Raw genomic sequence first — 13,988 nt, 5'->3', positions numbered from 1 at the left:
CTCCAGCTCCGCTCCACCTATCCGGCCCTGCAGTCCACGCTGAGAAGCTGCACCAGATAACAAAAGTGCAAATGGATGTGATCAGCCCCAACATGTCTGCCGTACGAGATAACGCAGCGCAGCGGGAGGCTGGCAGACGGACGTGCACGAAAACTGAACGTGCACGCCAGATATCGGTGGATCACGGTCATCTGGACGTCCCACAAGGCTCCAGAGCTCAGTGTGATGGGATAATCCTCGATTCATTTGTCATTCACAGACAAAAAAAAAAAAGAAGAAAAGAAAAAGTATTTCTGTTCTGTGTTTCAAAACCGTAAACTGGACAAACTGTTTCAGGTGTCAGAATCAAAAAGCACAAAAAATCAATCAAACGTGGTCCATTTTTGGCTTTCAGCAGTTCTTCTTTTCCTTTTGCTTTTGGAAACTAAAAACAGAAGTCTTTGTTTTTGTGACAAACAAGAACATGAAACTGGAACAAAAAATGCTCAGATTTTGGTTTTTGCAAATTCCTTTTGTCTGAAAAGCAGAAAACTCTCTATCTTGGTATAGATCTTGGCCGTTTTATCGCTTGTCCAGTCCACTCTTCTACCTTTTGAATTAGCAAATAACTAAAGTGGACCAATTCTTAAGTTTATTTATCGAATTTTTTGCTTGGAAACAGAAAACAAACTGACCATGCAACTTACTTTTTGGTTTAAAATTGATAAACGACGACGACATCTGACTTCCATTTTTCGGTTCCCAAATGAGAAATGAAAGCAGGATTTGTGAACAACCAAAAGTGAACCACATTTGATGAGTTTATTCATTGTTTTGATTCTGACATCTGAAGCAGTTTTTCCATCTCTAGTTTTCAAACAAAGAAGAGAAATATTTTTGGTGTGGAGGTCGACTACACGCTTTTCTGTCTTTTTTCCAGAGTTGCTGAAACAAGTAAACTCATAGATAACTTTAATAATAATTACTTTATCGCTTAAGTGATTAATCGGGAAACAAAACCAAGGGACTATTCATGCTTTCTGCAACCGTGTGGACAAACCAAAGTGGACAGACATGATTCTATTGGACTGCCACTTATCATGGAACAGAAAAATGCATCATGTTGGTTTGTGGATGTTCCTGAAAGTCTACAGCCTGGTTACTTACTGGACCGTGTTGACGATGTTGAGTGCAGTGAATAAACAGCACAGGACTTCTGGAGAATGTAGAACTTCCACACACAAAGAATATGTTTGCAGTTTACTCATGGCAATCTCAAAGTCCAAAAATATCCTCCAGAGAATAGAGATTACCTCACAAACAAATGTATTTTCGGACAGAAATCTGAACGTAAACAAAGAGATTATTTTTCCTGACAAAAACTTTAACTGAACTCTGACCCTCATTTATAAATCCTGATATGTTCATAAACAAGAACTTACGATTGCAAAAATAATTGATTTAACTTTTTTCCTGGCAGGCGCATTTTGCTGCAGTCTCCATTTTGTCTCAGCATGAAAACAAAGTTCCTCTCATCCCACCCAATCACATGAGATATCATTGGAAAGACCAGGATGTCCTCTACTGAGCACATCAGGATTTAGTACGGTAGCTGAAATGAGTCAAAAGATAGAGATCACAAACAAATGTCCAGTACAGAGGACATAAATGAATTGGCTGGATGGAGGATTCTTCTTCTTCTTGCTTAATCTTGTTGATGACCATACCTTTCCACTTTTCTCTGTCATACATTGCATGTAGTACAGTGTTCGCCTTTGATGCATTTGTCCAGTTCTTGATGTTGTCAATGTATGTCATTCTCTGGCATCCTCTTGCTTTCTTCCCTTCTATTTTGCCTGTTATTACACGATTCTCTATGTTATGTTGTTCCTCCTCATCACATGTCCTAGGAATCTAATTCTTCTCGATTTGATGGTTACAAGCATTGTTCTTTTCGCATTTGCTCTCGTAAGCACCTCTTTGTTGGTTCGTCTTTCTATTCACAATGTCTTTAGCATTCTTTGCAGGTTAGATGATATGGAGATGAAGTCCTCACAGCCATGGATGTCTACTTCATTTGCCATCGTCACTTGATCCTCGTGTTTCCAGAATATGCACAGAAGTTGGAAATGTTCCATTCCAGACATGTCACCCATCCAACATCTGGATGAACGTGTCTTTAGTCACCCTGAATGTCCACCAACTTCACCAAGACGACATTCCACGAGCAGCATCAACAGCCTCATTAACTCCCGGCATCGCAGACATGTGACTCATTACTGACTCCTGGTCTGACCCCACCCTACATCTGGCTAATATCTATCCCATAATAGCCGTACTTGGTGATTTCATTGTTCAGTGTCCATTCTGTTGTCGTCGAAACAATGAATACTTGTTCTCCTTCAAACCTTAAAAGTTAAAAGCCTCACAAATGCCAAAATGTATTCCTGCTTTCTACAAATTATAAATCTGCAGGTTGCATTTGTTGTCTAATTACACAGAGATGGAAATGTTCCTATTCACCAGCGTGTTGTGATGTTTTGCTGCTGACGGCTGGAACACGCTTGTCCCTGCTGGTTCCAGTGTGGGAACAGCTGGGCCCAAATCCAGAATCCAGCTGTGACAAATGAATTTCCACTCATTTTTTTCAATCGATACTGGTCACGAAAGCGACACATCACGTCCTGTCTGTGTAACTGAAGAGGTTTGACGGCCAGCTGCGGAGTATATAATGAATTTCAGGCCCTAAAGGACAGCACAGAGGATGTACAGTAGTTAGGGCGGTAAACAAGGCAGAATGAGTGCACACGAGCCCGCTGATGGCTCCACGGCTACCTCGGTCATTTACATTACAGCGGACAGGGGGGGCATTGTGCTCAGTGTGCTGCTCAGATAGTTTGCCAGTGAAGTTTCTGATGAATTCCCAGCTGCAGGTCCGCCTCGCCGCCTTTGTGCTGCCTCCTCTCTCGGGCCTCGCTACCTTTGTGGAGATAGACACTATTTCCACAAAACGCTCGCTCTGTGCACGTCAGACTGTGATGTCAGCGTGGAGGGGTGCTGCTGCTGGTGGGGGGGAGAAACCACCGCCACACACAAAAAAAAAAAAAACAGGCCTAGGCCAGACCATAATACTCCCTCCCCCCACTTGACAACACAGACATCCCATAATATGCATTTGCCTGCCCCCCCCTCACCACCACCACCACCACTTCCTCCCCCTCCTTTCTTCACTGCTCGGCCTGCCACTCCATAATAATCACACGGCTAATTCGCCTCCTCCCTCCCTCCTCCACCATCATCATCACTTCCTGTCTTATAGGTTCCTCAAGTGCACAGTACAGTATGTCTCCGCCAGCAGCAGCAGCCACTTACAGAGGCTCAGAATACCCAGCGCTCCCATCTGTGACGTCGTCAGGCCGGGGTTCCTCTCTCTCTCTCTCCCACAGAGCTGCAGATCATCACAGATAAACACACAAACAGTCGTTTATCTGGTCCGAACCGCCAAGGGAAAGTTCAATGAAATCAGACAGGGCTGGGAAACAAAAAAGGTGACTCACACCAGTGTTGTTATCGATGTTATTATGGGTAACATGCCATCATCTGTGTCGTGTTAGTGCTGCGGCAGCTGTTAGGGCAACGTAGGTGGCTACGTTTCCATGAAATATTCTGAGCAATTTGCCCATAAAATGCTCAGAAAGGAAAAGGAAAATAAAGATCATGTGGTGGAGGCCAATAGATAGCCATGAAGTGGGTCTAAGAGAGAATGAGAGAATGATTTCTCCCCTTTTTTAATAATAATAATAATAACTTTATTTATAAAGCGCTTTCCGTCAAAGTGCTGTACACAGAAAAAAAACAGATAAATAAAAACAATAAAATCAGATAAAAACAATAAAAACATAATTAAAAAAAGACATCAGTAAAACAAACAATTTAAGATTCATATATAAAAGAAAAGAGGTGGGTCTTCAGCTTAGTTTTAAATACATTAATGGACGATGCCTGCCTGATTTCAGCAGGCAGACTGTTCCACAATGTAGGTGATTTTAGAGATATTTCTGACATTTCTTTTGTCGTATTTCTTGCAAAATAATAGAGGAAACGCTTTAAAAATCCTTGACTTACCGTCTGAACCCCTAAACCTGCTGTGGACGTGTGGTTGCATTCGGAAAATGAACCAAATCAAAGCTTAAAATTGTGATATCTCATCAAAATCACTTAATTCTACATGTCTCGTTTCACCCCTTGATGCCTGTTGTCGCAAATTCACAACATACCGCTTTCATTCCTACTGCAGCCGAGAGAGCGTATCCATTCATCGAATGCCGGTTTGTGCATGTTCAACGCGTACCCCAGAACCTACCTTTTTCAAGCACTGGTTTCTGGTAGGACCGGTTGGAGTGGGACCTAATTATTATATATCTGTCATTATTATCATATATCTGTTCTATGTGTAATAGATAAATTAACAATCTCCACTTATTTTAGCATCAGCTGGAAAGCAAAAACACAGAATTTAAAAAAAATGTAATTGTAAATAAAGTCAGGCATCAATGGGTTAAAAATGTGGCATAAATAAACAATCTGCTCTGATCAGGTTCTGTAAAAAACTAAAAATTCTGCACTCCTCTCCACAACTGAGAAGCAACCAACAACCAGCAGTCATGATGGCTTTTCAGATGAACTGCAGGCCGTGTTTCCACAGAGCAGAAAGGACGAGGATGGAAACTAATTCAAAATATAAATAGTTAAATATCTTCATCATGTGGAGTCCTCGTTTTTTTATTTTTATATCGAAACATCTTGAGATAATGCTGGGCGCTTAGATTCCGAGAAATTCTGTCTTTTTTTTTTATGATTCATGGAGTTGAACTGTTTGGACATGTTCTCTCTACGTTTAGTCATGGTTGTTCTGTTTCCGTAGAGCAGCAGGACTTTATATTTCAGCAAAAGAAAATGAGCCTACAGTGAAGAAAAGTGTGATCAGACCAAAAAACATCCAGAAACTGCTTGGAGTTCGAAGGGTTAAATGAAGGGGGAAAAACACTTGGGGTTTTCCAGCAGCCATAGCAGTTTAACAAAGGTGCTAAGCCGTGTTCACATGATATAAACATGTGCCTCCTCTATTATTGTGTGTGTGTGATGTATTGCGACAGTCTTGTGCTCGATTAAGCAGCATTCAGAGTTGGCCAACGCTGCACACGAACATCAGATGTGCTGAGGTTTGATCTGAGCTGTTCTGATCCCGGCTGACTGCTGTTAAAGTTCGGAAACAAACTAATATTTTGCATGTAAATGAACAATAGTAAATGATAACACTGGTGATGTCAACACACCGGGGAACGGTTGACGGTTTGACTCTCATTAGCAACAATCAGGCCCACCGGTGTAAACGTTCCACAGTTGTCGTTTTAGACTAGTGGGAATTCTATTATCCTAATTAAGGGATGATAAAAAGATTGTTTCTAATTATGGACGCATGCAGCACCCAGGACCTTGAAGATAGTCATGATCCAGCTGATTACAGTTGTGTCTCAAGAGCTCAGTTATTTCTAAAATGACTCAGGTTAAAAACGGGTTTTCTTACTGTGTATACCAACATGTCAAAAGCCTTTTATCATAGAACTGAATTTGAAGCAAGCTCTTAAAATGTGAAGGTGGTGGTGCTGTAGGCTACATGGCCGTAATAAACAGAGTAATGGGGTTTTTCCAACAGCACCTCCTTGGCTCGATTCTATTTGGTTTGTGAGGTTGTCCATCAGGACATAGTACCTGGTGTCAGCTAGCTCAGTGGAGATGATAATGTGACGTCTACAGAATGCAGGCCACTGATTGGACAGGGAGTGACGACACACCAGAGCGACTCCTTCACGAAAACCAAACCCGCCATTGAAAACGAAAAACTGGCAACAGCAACGCTGTGCATTGCCCCTCACAGAATTTTGAATCTGACAAAAAGCCACAGACCGAGCAGCAGGTGTACCATCACCTCTATGTCTTCCATTGTTCTGTTGCGTTTGTGTCACACACAAATGACGCTAAGGGACTTCCGGGCCGCCGTGCTGCGACTACTCCACCCACGATGAGGTGGCACTCATTTGTAAAGAAAAACGACCTGAACTGGTGGAAAAGCGCCTGAGGAGAGGCCATAAATAGAACCAGCAGTTTACTAACCACTACAAAACCTTGAAAAGAAGAAACACACAACACTGGAAGAGAAAAATGAAGCGAGGTCTCCAGGACTCGTCTCCAGTTGGGAAAGTTGTAACTATTCCTTCATGTCAGCTGATACCGATCATGTTTCGTGCTATCCGGAGACAAAGACAACAAAAAAAGTGGAGATAGCTGATCAGTAATGAGTTCCAGTCAGAAAACGTGTTTCCATCTCCTGTGAAGCTTACACCTTGCTTGAGAAAAAGAAAAACAGTACTTCAAGGGTGTAGAAAAATCTTTTAATAAAGTTGGGGACATTTTTTTTTGTTTATTTTGTTGCTGTTGTGAACTTTTTCTTATGCAGTATTTTAACAAGAAAAGCACTCAGAGAACGCAGTACTCCACCAAGGCTTCTCAGTCGATGTATGATTTCTGACAGATAAGTCCTGATAAGTCCTCAGCGGTGGATTTGTAGTAGGATCACAATCATGTGATCATCAGCAGGCAGTGATGTAGTGTTCACTTGTTGTCATGGTTACAGTGACGCCGTGCCGCTATCTGGTAATGATACAGAAATCTTTGGGTGAATCTGTGGATCCAGACTATAAGCTACATCACTGTGAAAATCTAATCAATTGGTCCTTGTGTCATTTCTGACCTTCCCTGAGAATTTCATGGAAATTTGTTATTCAGTTTTTGAGTAATGTTGCACACAGACAAACTAACAGACGGACTGATCGTCACATGACTCCATCGTGTTTCTTGGCGGAGTAAAAATGCATCATGGAAACCCAGCTACATGGGAGCAGCCACACATGCATATGAAGGTGTCCATCCAGGATCTGCTCAGACCAGATGCTATATGTTCCTTTGTTGCACAGAAAAAAACTCCAATCCGCACGAAGGTCTTACTGAAGAAATCAAAGGGCCAATAAACTCCAACCTCATGAACAGATTTCTCAACTTTCACAGACATTTTTACTCCTGACTCATCCATGGTTCGTATTTCTTTACCAAGCCGCCCTCAACCACACATAATCCTTTGAGAAACAAACATGACATCTATCAGCTATTTAATCATCATTCTTTACTTGATCTTGCATGTATAGTCCATGTGCAGCAAACACACGGCGACTCAGCCACGTGTTTGCAGCTGCATAGAAACATCTAAGTCATGGTGCAAGGACGTACTGAGGTGTTCACACCGATCACCCAGCAGATCAATAGCAGAATGTATTCAAACGTGGACCAGTGAAGCTGTACAACAACCGAAGGACGAGCCATTATTGAGGCTCTAAATTCAAGTGTTGCATCGTCCGAGAACATGATGTCTTGTCGTGTTCTTACACTCTTTGTTGGTCCCATTGGTTTGTCATTTATGAGCCATCACACCGTACTGTGCACCATTTGCTGTCATTCAGGCTTAACATTTTTCACTCTTTCCTTCTCTTGCAGACTTTCTTGGCGTTGTCTGTTTAATTAGTCCCAACTGTCCACTCAATGACAAAGTCTGACTGTATCATATCCTGTCTCTAAGAGGTGATTTTATTGAACATGGCAACGCCAAAGCACTGGCAACAGAACATGCAATCATTGACGTATTAAAACAGACTGGCAGGTCTGAAAGGCACGTTATCTTTTTAAAAATCAGCAAAAGGACAACATTTCTTAGCTAGAAACTGTAAAAACTAAAGAAGTGTCTGATTTTGTCTGAGACAGTCCTTGAACTACTCTGCCGTTGTTTTGGGAACCAAACCTAAGCTTAAAATCACTATATTTCATCAAAATCACTTATCCTGTCTCAAGAATTAGGGCGTGTGAAAAGGTGAAAGTGTGTCCTCCTAAGGTTCAGGTTATGGAGGTCTTCAGGTTACGACTCAGTAAGTTCCTGTCATTTAAAAAGCAGCTTTTATTTCACTGCACCCAGCAGGTTACCTAAAAAAATCCAATGGATTTCCATTTTGCTTGGCAGAAAAATGCATCTTGGCTTCAGCAGCAAGGCTTCACGGTGTTTTAGGTCCATCCACACTCTAGACTTGATCTAAATGTTTGGCTTCAGAGCCTCATACAGCTGCTACGTAAAACAGGGATGTCCACCACAATGATTTCCTTTTTGATGCTGTCATAACTTCTGTTTGCGAGCAAAACAAGAAGCATGTTTGACAGAGACGTGACTTCACAGAACAGGAATCGACCCGAAGCAGCAGGGAAAAAGCCAAAATCCATTTGAACTCCTCTCTCCTGCCAGCTCTGGAAACTCCTGTTGTCAAATGTAAGAGATGCTAAACTTCATCTGTCCATCAGCTGGAAACTCAAACTGTAGACATGCATTCTAATTCAGGCGTAAAGCAATATCTATAGAGTTCAGCAACGCTTAAAGGCATTGGCTGGTAGTCTCAATTTAAGTGAACTGTTGTCATTAAAGGGTCGTTAAAATGTGTTTTCAGTCTGATTGTTTTAGAGATTCGGGGAAACCAAAGGAGTTGCACAAAACAATGTGCAAATGATGTACGCTACCGGTAAAAAAAATGAGTCTAGTTGAGTTTTAGAGATGATTACATTGAAAATGACCACAAATAAAAAGTCAGAGACTTAAATGGACGATAACTTAAACCAATCGAGTGTCCAGTTTGTTGTTGTTCAGAAGTCTAAACTTTAAACTCTGCAACATCACAGCAGTCTCATCTTTAATTAAATGTGCAAAATCTGGTCTGTTGTCGTGACAGCAGAGTTGAGGAACCACTTGAAGTTCATCCACATGACGTGTGAACACTTTAAGGATTGAACTGCCTTAAAGTTTTACGTATGACTCCTTTAACTCCTCTCAGCTGTCGTCACAGTGAGTAAAAAAGACAAAAGCAGCAGATCAGCTCTTAAATGAGCTCACTGCAGGTAAATAAAGACCCGGAGTAAACTTTACAATCAACCTGAGGCCTGCATGCACGCACACACCAGCCGCCATTTTATCTTACCGCCTCAAAAAAAAAAAAAAACACATGCATGCTCTCGCTCACTCTCTCTCATGCACACATTACACGCTCGCACACAGACACGCACACCCAACCCCCACCCAATCCGCTGCTCGACACGCAAACACGCACCCTTCCCCCCCCTCGCAGACACACACACACACCAAAAACACACACATACCTCCCCCTCAAACACGTATGCACCCCCCCTCCACGCACACACACTCACGCGCACACACGTGCACACACACCCTGTTCCCCTCCCCCCTCCCATTCCATACCAGGGCACGTCGTGACAAAACAAAGAACACCCCATAATAGTCAGTCGCACAGTATGCATAGTAACCAGTTATGTCAGAGATGAAGGCAGTGTGTGTTTCACTGTATATCCGAGCGCGCACGCACGCACACACACACACACACACACACACACACACACGCACGCACACACACAGCTGTGCGTCTGCAGATAATGCTCAGTTCATACATAAATAAACACACTAAATTACACACGAACATTCGACAAAGCCACATATATACACACCTCCCACACACACCAGAACATACAGACACACAAAATTACAGGCTGAGGGGCACACACACACACACACACACACTCAAGAGTGCACGTACATGTACACACCCAGACACACACACACACACACACACTCAAGAGTGCACGTACATGTACACACCCAGACACACACACACACACACACACACAAAAGTACACCCTGTATAAATAATGATACACATGAACAAGAACATGGAGTCAGAAGAAAAAGTGCACAAAGAGAGACACAAGATTCAATGCAAAAAAAGAACCGCTTTAACAAAACACAGACACGCAAAAGATAACGTAAAGCGTACGGATTACCATGCAGGAAACAAACACATAATTAAACACACAGACAGGAGGTAAACACACACAAAAAAGGGACAATTACAATAAATGCAAAGACACACAATTAAACGCGCAGGCACGAGGAAGGACATAAAATATATCACTCAGAAAACACACACGGACACAGACACACAATTAGAAATGCAATATATGAATGCAAGCACACGATTAAACACAAAAATGCAAGTTTGGTGCACAAAATTAAACATACAAACACGCAACATGTAATTGTAAATGGATGGACTCCAAACACACATCACAAAATGAGCAACACACGAAGCAAAAAAGAGCAAAAACAAGAACACAGCAGCGTCAGAAATGTCAAATTAAACACACATAGAGACAAAAACATGATCACAGACTAACAGAAAGACGCTAAACTTTGAATTTAACACGTTACACACAACGACACAAACTAATTCTGGCACAAACATGGGCTCACAATCACTATTCACACAATTAAACAAACACACAGCAGTCATGATATGGACATAAAACTACAACACTAAACTGAACACACACGCACACGTTTCCCCTCAAGGCTCCATGAAGTCTTATCTTTATTTGATTTACATTTGATTAAAGGATGAACAGTGAACACACAGACGGACACACACCGACTTAAACAAGCAAATCATGCACACAACATTAACGACACAAACACACTAAATAAACCAACGCACAGAGAGAGACCTGCTTAAAAGCACTGTGGGGCTACAACTGTCTGCAATAACACAAAAAAACAAACACACACAATTTGTATCTAATTAAATGCACCATGTTGGACTCAACTCTTCATATGCAAAATTTAAACACAAATGCAGACTTAAGTTTCATTACAGGAGTACAACCGCAGATACAACACAGTATCTATCTTTAAGTTGAGCATTATTTGTCTCTTTGCACCGCTATAAACACTTATTCTGAATATACAGGTTCAATCTGTAACTGAGGGACTTTGAAGTCCATGGGATACATCTGACATACATTTTTATTAAAAGTCATGAACTAATGTTTCTATGTTCATTATGATCATGTCTTTATCAATTCCATCATTATTTATTATGGAAACAATAATTTATTAATAAAAAAAATGACTGGATATCACTAAAATGTCAACTAAATAACCGTCTAAATTTAATAACAACCACCTTCTAATGAGCTAAACTGTAATAAAAATTGTATTTGTGTCTGAGAAATCACTTTCCACTAAGTTCCCCATTACAAAAACTCCTCTCCAGGAAGTGTGTTAATTCCAGATCACATGACCTGCTCCACATGATGTCATTTCCTCCTGAAGAAAAGACTGGAAGACTCCAAGGCTTTCTGACTTATTTAATATAAAGTAGTCAACAGGTTTACTACTAGATCTTTACAAACAACTTTCAGTTTTACTCAGCTGTATATATAATATTAGAAGAATCTTTCTCTAAAATGTCACGTGGTGTTTGGTTACAGGCGGCCATGTTGGTTTTAGGCCTGACAGTGAAGCACGGAGGTGGGAGTGTCATGATGTAGGGCCGCAGGAGTGTAAAAGGTGTTGGGGTGATGACATTTATTGATTGCTCCATGAATATCTGCGGCCGTACCAAAATACTGACCAACAAGATGACTGTTAGTCTGCAGAAGAGCAATATTCCACCATGATGATGACCCAGAGCACGCTGCCAGAATTACACAAGAGTTTCCGCAGGAGAGCAGAATAGAAAACCGCGGCCTGGACGAGTCCGTCGCTTGATCCGAATCCAACAGAACACCTTTGGGGTATTTTAAGAACAACAGAACAGTTGCTCCAGCAAAGAGCAACTGAAAAAAACATCTCTGAGGATCTGGCAGAACACTTTTCCAGAACTTTGTGAACATTTTCATCGTCCATGCTGAGGAAGATGGAGTGCATCATCAGAAATAAAGGTTGGAATGATGCATTTAAAAAATAAAACATTAGAATCTCAGTAATAGGAGCTATACTGACTTTTATTCCCTGACTTACTGCTGTGGTGCCTGGATTTTTAATAAAGTAAATCTGCAGTGATAGTTTTTGATTTCCTATCAGCATAACACTCCACTGTTCAATGCAGAAGTAATCTGATTACTGTCAGCTGATACAGTGATGGATGGATGGATGGATGGATGGATGGATGGACGGATAGACAGACAGATAGATAGATGCATTATTAATCCAGAGATCAGAATCAGAGGCGTGCTCCCTTCTGTTTTGCTTTTGCTGCTTTTTTAACTTTATTTTTCATAGTTTCAGTAACAAACAAACTTGTGAACTCTGTTAACACACAAACACACAACCAGTGTCACACACTGTTGCTTTTCTTGAACAACAGCATCCAGTGTTTGTGTTGTTGTGCGTTTTTCTTTACATTCAGCCACAAACAGACGTGTTTGTTCTGCTGAAGAGGCCCGTCCTGCTTTTCCTCCTCCTTTCTAATATATCTTTGTTTAGGTAAACTGTGTGTGTGTGTGTGTGTGTGTGTGTGTGTGTGTGTGTCGTTGCATGTGTGCACGTGTACACATGTGCAATTGTGCACGTGTGCGTCCTCCGACAGCAGGAAAAAAAAAAAAGAGGAGAGAGGTCAGGTTTCTATCCCATGATGCAACTCTGCCCCACTCCTCACCCCCCTGCTCCCGCTCCGCTCCACCCCTCCCTTTTCACCCTGCTGGTTGCCCGTGGCAACGCACTTATAATGAGGTCAGATGGACATCCAATAATATTCACCAGCCAAACCGGCAAGCAGCAGCAGCAGAAGAGGGACAAACAGCAGTCAGAGTGTCAGAGGCTGAGCGTAAATACGATCAGCTGGCAGTGATTGATCCTCTGAACCCGATCAGAAAACACTTGAAGGCTCGCTCAGAGTCGCTTCACAGCAGCCCAGCTCCACTGACTCACATTCTGCTAATTGTTTACATGCTTGTTGACCCAAAATGAAGTTCTGTAGAATATTGTGGCTGAATTTCTACAACTTTCTGCATGTCTAGTTCTGGGAATTTTAGTATTTTCACCCCCCAAGAAAAACAAGAACGTGTGACCTGGGAAGCCACTTTCAGTTCAATATAACCCAGAAATTAAACCCACAGCCATGAAATGTGCTGAGTACACAGCAGGAATTGTTTCCAGCAGGACCAAATGGCTCCTACAGGTCAAATGTTTAATTATTGGCCCTTGAAAGCGGAAAAAAAACTTCAGAAAGTTCCTGGATTTCTAGAGATACTGAACCCTAAATACGGCTTCACAGCTCAGATGCTTTTAGTAAATATACACTTAGAGAGAGTGAAAAATGTCCCAAAAGTCAGCCCTATTTGTTTTTTGGGACCAAAAATCAAGTTCTGTTAAATGTTTTGGCTGAATTTTGAGAATTTACTGTTTAGAAATCAAAAACGTCTCACCTGAGTGTTCAATATCTCCTGAAATTTAACTCCTGCAGTCGTGAAATGTGCTAAAGGACACAATCAGAAGAGTTTCTAGCAGATCCAAAAGGACTAGTGGCTCCTACAGAGGTCAAATGTTTCATTATTGGCCCTTGGAAATGGAAAAAATAACTTAAGTTCCTGGATTTCTAGAGACACTGAACCCTAAATACGGCTTCACAGCTAAGATGCTTTTTTTAAAAAAATTCAAAACGGAGAATTTCCCGCTTATTAAGAGATTCTCAAAATCCAATCCTATTTGTTGTTTGGGACCCAAAAAGAAGTAAATATCTGGGGGGGAATTTTGGTGTCTTTATCCTTGAAAAAAATCCCACCTGGGAAGCCAAAGGGTCAAAGATATCCAGAAATGTAACTCCCATAGTCACGATATTTGGTGAGAACACAGATAAAATAACATCCAGCAGATCCAAATGGACCAATGGCTCCTACAGGTTGGGGAAGCAAAAATGTCCTATTGACAAATTTGAATGTCCTGCCCAAACGGTGAGGGTAATCAAAACAATAATTAAAATCAAAGTTCCTTACCTTTAACCAATCTTCTTAGT

The sequence above is a fragment of the Acanthochromis polyacanthus genome, chromosome 11, assembly GCF_021347895.1.
Source record: "Acanthochromis polyacanthus isolate Apoly-LR-REF ecotype Palm Island chromosome 11, KAUST_Apoly_ChrSc, whole genome shotgun sequence".
NCBI lineage: Eukaryota > Metazoa > Chordata > Actinopteri > Pomacentridae > Acanthochromis > Acanthochromis polyacanthus.
Note: the sequence above shows the minus strand (reverse complement) of the source record.